Here is a 7,368-nt window from a genome sequence, read left to right on the forward strand (position 1 = left end):
AATGTACTAGGGTGGCTGACGAGTGACGACTTAACGTGGAAGCCATAATTAGTTATAGTAGTTTTTTTTTTATATATTTATCCTTATGCTATAACTTTAGTTGTTGGTAGGATTAATTAGAGAGATTTTTTTGAGATTAAATCATCCCTCTAGGTTTTCTCCTTGGGAGGGTTTTATTTCTTCCCTCTAGGGTTTTCCCTTGGGAAGGTTTTTCCTAGCCTCCATTGCTAGGTTTTTCAATTTTTTTGAAGGTTTTTTTTTTCTCTCCGACCTCTCCCTTTTCTCTCCACCTCTACCATCTCTTTTCCTCTTGGTCTCAATTGTGAATCTTTATAGGGACCTTCACTGGTGTTCTTGTCGGTGGTAAGCCCCAAGAACCTTTAAATTTCTTTCAATAATAGATCTCATCCAAGAGATATGATTTTTCTCTTGATTATATTTTCTTTATATGTTTCTATGACGAGAGCTGAAGATCTGAATCAGTGCGAACTCACAGATTGTATTGCTTCGGATGAAGTTTTTTATAAAGGCGATTGTCAATTAAATGTATAATAAGATGTGTACTTGTTGGAAATTTTAATTTCTTAGGAATTATATGTAAGTGTCGTTTGGCTATATTTTATTAATGAAATCCCTTTCTCTTCTTTTCAACAAAAAAAAAAAAAAAAAAAGATTAATGAGAGATATTATATAAACAAATATCTTGAGTGCAAAAAAAAAAAATATAAACAAATATCTATAGGTAAATAAGTTAATAAACATTTAAGAAGGTATTATTATTCAAATACTATTCATAAGAGATTAAGAGTTGCTCAAACTTTTTACAAGATATGGACTTAAAACTCATTTGGAGATAGATTAATTGAGAGAAGCAAAAAAGGTTAAAAAAAAAGCCTACTGACGTTAAAACATATAAAAACAAACCTTTTTTTTTTTTCCTTTCTATTACATTATATTGATATTGGATATTGTGAAATAATTCGAAGATATAATCTTTCTTATGAAATTCAAATGCCTCTTGAGCCTTGATTAAGTTACGACTCTTTACTTTGGTCTTCAAGTTGCATTGCCATTTGTTTGGCTGATTTGCAAATTGAATGAAAAGCTTTAGTTATTAATTAATTAAACATCTTACTTTCTATCAAGTTAAAGTTCGTGGACTTCTAATGCAATCCTAATATCCTATCACATCATCAACATGCAATGGGTCCTATCTCCTATGGCATCAAACATGTTTACGTAAACCTAATATAGCGGCCGACTTCCTAATATGTCTTATCGATCATCATCTTTCTATATTTTATGCTCATTCGTTTTTAAATCAGTGGTTCACTTGTATATACTAAAGTTTTATGCAAGTGAATTAATGCGAATTTTTTAGTTTGTAATTAAATAAAGATGAAAATATAAAATGTCAATGAAAGGTAAGTTAAGAGTATTTAATTCACAATTGTTATTCAAACTAGGGTATCCATATCCGAGATGAGTATATATGTCTAGTTCACATTTACTGACTGAGCTGAACTAAACTGAACTGAACTGATTGGAGCTGAACTGAACTGATTGAAGCTGAACTGAACTGAACTGAACTGAGCTGAAATGAATATTTTATGAGAGAGGGAAATTAAGAGTTGAACTGAACTGATTGGAGTTGAAGTGAACTGATTTGAGCTGAACTGAACTGAACTAAATGTAAACAGGCCCTAAGTGTCTTACCCAACTATTTTGTGAAAAGAAGTTCTTGGTGTTGTTCAAGTCATCAAGTGTCCAAATGTCTTGGTGTTGTAAGTCCAACACGGACAATTAAACTCAAAAGTCCAAATCACATAGTATATAAAAGAATCGTGAATATGAAATAGAAATATGAAAAAGTGATGTAATTATTTAAAAATATCTTAATAACACAAAAGATGCACTTATCTAAAATTAATAAGGTCATAAAAATGTAGTACTGTATAAAATAGAGTTTATCGTATAAATAAAATTAGTTTTCCTCGTTATTTTTAAACAGTCTTTATCCCGAAGATACTAGTAAAACATTTTATTAAAAGTAGTATGGACTATGGAGTATATAAGCAATTTAGCTTACCACCAAAGTATATTGTTTATTGTGGGAGTAGGTTGAGTATGACATAATTAGTATCCTACTAAGCCGTGGACAGGGGTGAAAAGCCAAAAGGGGACACCATTTGGCCCATTTGTTTGTCATTATTATTATTATTAAAGTATAACTGTTGCAAAATAAATAAATAAATAAAACCTAGCCTCCTCTATTTCTCTTTCTCTTCAGTCTTCTAAACTCTAGCCTCAATTGTTACTTTTGAGGGTTTTGCATTGAATTTTACTAGTGAAAAGCCCTAATTATTATTATTATTATTATTATTATTATTATTATTATTATTATTATTATTATTATTATTATTATTATTTTTGCTTCTTGCTTGGATTATAATAATGTCTTCCTTGAAAGAAAGAGTCTATCTTCTTCTAAGGACTAGTTTTTTTCGATCTCCTTTGAAATATAAGGATTTTAAAAATCCTTCGAAAGACATAGTTTTTTGAACTTCTTCGAAAGACAGTTTTATTTGCGTTTGATATGGTCTCCAGTTTGTAGGGCTACATTGATGGTTATTGCTCAAATTTGGGTTACAAAATCATAAAACAAAAAGGTTCTTCCTCACAAAATTATGAAGAAGCGACGACGGATTCACCCAAAAACTTGTATGAGACAACAAAGCGAGAATGCATCGAATTGTTATATCTACTATATTTTTGGATTCCAAGCCCTTGCCCAGTTAATTTTTTTTTTATTTTGATTTTGTTAAATATTTTTTCATTATCTTTAATGGTCACTTGTAGATATCGTATGTATTTAACTAATGAAACATAGTGTCATTAGGCACTTCTTTCAAAAAAAAAAAAGTATATATAACTATTGCAAATACACCACAACATATTGAACTATAACACTAACTGAGTAACCTCATGAATGATGGTCAAATCGTATGGCTAGCAACATGTAAAAGTTAGTGAAAATCATATGTATAGTCATGCTAGATCTTTTAGACCTCCAATTTATTTTAAGTAATAACAAGTATAAACATCTTCTCAATTGTAATTATGTTTTAAAAGTTGTTTGCTTCATTACATTACTTATAAAGATTTTTCATTACCAGATAAAAATTTACGGAAAATAAAAATCCAAGTTATTGTGCAAGACATACTTGTTATTTCCTCCATTTTTAATGTCTTATATGATACTAGATTAAGTCCCGTGTAACACACGATATTTGATAAATTTTTGTTATAAAATATTGCACTTTATTAGTTCTAAAGTAGTTCATACAAAAATATGTATTTTAATTTTAATTTAAATGATTAAGATAGCTTAATTGAATTTTTTTTTCTATAACATTTAATTTGACCTATAACATATATTTTTAAAATATAACATCTACTTTTGTAGGTAATTGCAAAACTTCTTATTGAAATTGTGAGGAAAATATAAAATATGCCATTACCTAGAAAATTTGAAATATGAAAATGTCTTTTTAGTATAGGATATTTAATTGTACATAATCTATTTTGTTTCCATTGCACTTAATAATAAGCTATGAATAAAATCTAAACTTTATTACCCAAATGTTACCATAAGTCAAAGATAATTACATGAAAATATTATTTAATCTTCGTAAATTTTCTTATTTTTATTTTAAAAATGTTGATGTAGGATTAAGAAAATATTATATTTGTTATTTTGAAAGAAGTTGATGCAATGAATTTATTTGTATAACTTTAACTTAAAATATACTTGCATTATTTATTTATTTATTTATTTTTTATTTATTTTATTTTATTTTATTTTATGTTATTATTATTTTTTATATTTTTTTTTGTAACTTTCTTAACATGAGAGACTAAGGTTTTGATTGAAAACTAGCATAGTGCCCGTGCGTTGTACATTATATAAATCAATATTAGAACCCCGTAACAAATATAATTCAATTAGTAATAAGGGCCTCATTTACTAATAGTCGATACAAAAATAAAGGAACGTAATTTGAATAGAATTTTATGTTATTTGTGTTTTTTATTTTTTATAATTTTATTTTATTAATTGAAAATTAAATGAATATTGCTCCTCATATAATTATATAAGAGAAGTTGACTCAGTCATTTCCTATCACCCATAGAGAAAAAAACTAAAACTTACTTATCATACCTTTCGCTTCAGTAGCTACAATCTAATACGAAGTTCATGTTTAACCCGTCGTATTCACCAAAATCTTTAATTATTATTATTATTATTATTATTATTATTATTATTATTATTATTATTATAGATTTAGCATAAAATTTTACTTGAAAAATGTTTTTTAACTTTTAGATGTATATTTTTTAATCTAACTTATTTAATTTTACTTTAGGTTTGTATATTAAAGATTTGGAAATACTATTTTATTTAAAATTACATTAGATATGTAGTCTAAAATTACATAAAATGAAAAATATTACAGAAATGGAATGTATATAATTCAATATGATCACAATTATATTATATGGTTCGGTGAATATTTTGTGTATAACTTAGAGTCGGTAATTAATGATATTGGCTAAAATAAACAAAAAAGGAAAAAATAGAGAGGGGATTTTGGAGGGAAAATATAGCACCAAGAAATGACACATTTCCTAGTGTCTGTTTTAGTATTATATATTGACGATTGATTGATATTGATTTTTTCTCCAAGAATTGACACATATCATTCATCATTTTTCCTTTAGTATATAGTTATAGATAGATATATATTACATTCATAAGACACTGTGTTAATATTTAAAAAATTCCTCAAATTGAAAGATATTACAAGAAAACTTTCCTTTATTTATTAATTGTTAGAATATTACTCCCTCCGTTTCATAATGTTAGTCCCATATACTATTTTGGGCATTTCAAAAAGATCTACCCATATTGCACATATTTCATTTATAACTTGATTTTTTTGGAATTAATTGGTTGTAGATTGATGACATGACTGTAAGTAAGGAAATTTTTACCTTAAATTATGCAATTATGGCTTGTGCTTTTCTAATAAAAAATGAAAAAAGTTAAATAAGGTAAACTAATTATGAATTATGTTGTACTTTAATGTTAGATTCTAAATGTATTTCTTTTCATATTTTATGTGATTGATTCTATATGGGACTAATATTATGAAACGGAGGGAGTACTATGGAAAAATATGGTAATAATATTTATTTTTTTTGGATTTAAGAATAATTCCAAATCAGATATTGATTTGTATTATTTTTTTTTTTTTTTTTAACTTTCCTTGTATAAGAGACTAAGGTTTTGACTGAAATCTGATTTCACACTTAGTACAGTCATAGATAGATAGATTTTTGCACTATATACATGCTCTACTCTAATCATATTAGTGATTTATGATAATAAATATGTTGTCAATTGTCTTATGTAATCCTATAAAATTAATATTTAAATATCAACCTTTAACATTTTAGATTTAGTTCCCGTTCACTTCACCTTATTTTTGTTGAAGTGAAATTATTTTTACTGAACTGAAATAATTTTTGCTAAACTTAAATTATTTTTACTGAACTCAAATTAATTTTACTGAACTCAAATTAATTTTTACTGAATATCATTTTTTTTAATGTGAAGTGAACAGGGCCTTACTAGTAATTAAAAAGATAAATAATACATAGTATTTGGATCTTGTTAACCAGCGACATTAGATAACAGTTAAAAAAATATTTCTTAAAATGGTATTAATTTGGGGATGCATGTTAAAATCACCTGTCAATCGGTGTAATTAATAAATGTTTATTTCAAGTTAATATTCCTACCTTTTCTTCGTCTTATCCAAATGCCCTTGGAGCATTCATTAACATTTGCCACAATATTTCAATAAGCAAAATTGGCCGCAACACCCTGAAATATGGGTTAGGTACACTGAGTAGTGAGTACCCTGAACTATGCGTAGTAGCCAAAACACCACTAACTATGGTGTTAGGTGTGATGCGTGCCTTAAATGTAAATTTCCAGCTACTAATTTCATCGTGCTAAGTGGATGGAAGACTACATAACTGTTTTAAAGTGTGAAGATTTACTTCATCTCGGTGAAATAAGTTGCTGGAAATTTTCATTATTTATGTCACGCGTTGCACCTACCACCATAGTTGGTGGTGTTTTGGCTACTACGCAAAGTTCAGGGTGCTCATTGCATCTAAGCCATACTTTAAGGTGTTGCGACCAATTTTTCTATTTCAATATAAACATACCCTAAAGATGCCAAAATCTAACTCAATCCGACCTTAAAGAAACTCGATTTAAGTTTCAACTTATATGATTTAGCATAAATCAAACTTGAACTAGACTTAGAGCCTATTATGTTCAACTTAATTTCAGTTTAGTTCAGTTCAGTTCCTAATTTCCTTCTCTCATAAACAATTCATTTAAGCTTTATTAAGTCCAGTTCAAGGCATGTTAAGATTTACAAAAAACAACTTAACTGAATTGAAAATGATTGGGGCTGAACTGAACTTGACTGTACTGAACTGAATAGAGCTGAAATAAACTGTTTATGAGAGGAAAAAAAAATTAGGAACTAAACTGAATTGAACTAAACTGATTGAAACTGAACTAAAAATAAGCTGGACAAAACAAGCCTACCTTTAACCCAAGCCAAACTAATCGAACCTGACTCAAGTATCCGAATTGACACCTCTTAATCTTTAATACATACAATATGTATTAAGTCTTGACAAAATGTACTCCCCCCGTTTTTTTTTATTTGCATCACTTTCCTTTTTGGGGTGTTTTTTTTTTTAAAATGCATCACTTCTATATTTGGTAACTTTATACTATATTTTATCATTGCTCTCTCTTACTTTAAACCCCACTCAATCTATTTTATCATTTCTCTCTCTTTTATGGTCCCCACTAATATAATAAAAATACTACGTATCTATCATCTCTTACATATTTTCTCTTTCATGGTTCCCATTTTATTTTTACAATAATAATTTATTTACCCACTAATAATATTATATTACTCTCCTAAAACTTTGTGCAATTCAAAGTGATGCAAATAAAAAAAACAAAGAGAGTATACCATAAGTCTGTAACACTTAAAAAAGTACCGATGGAATATTATTTAATAAAATGACCCATTTCACTGTGGATGACCGCATTCCCACACAATCCCATCACACCAAATTCACACAATTTGTCAGAAACTTTGCGCTAAATTACTTAATTAACGCGTCCATCATTCTTACTCTTTCTTACTCCATTACTTTACTTTACTTTATTTTACTTTCTTCATTCATTTTCTCTCTCCTATTTTT

This window comes from Chenopodium album, chromosome 1 (assembly GCF_948465745.1).
Source record: "Chenopodium album chromosome 1, dcCheAlbu1.1, whole genome shotgun sequence".
Classification (NCBI taxonomy): Eukaryota; Viridiplantae; Streptophyta; class Magnoliopsida; order Caryophyllales; family Amaranthaceae; genus Chenopodium; species Chenopodium album.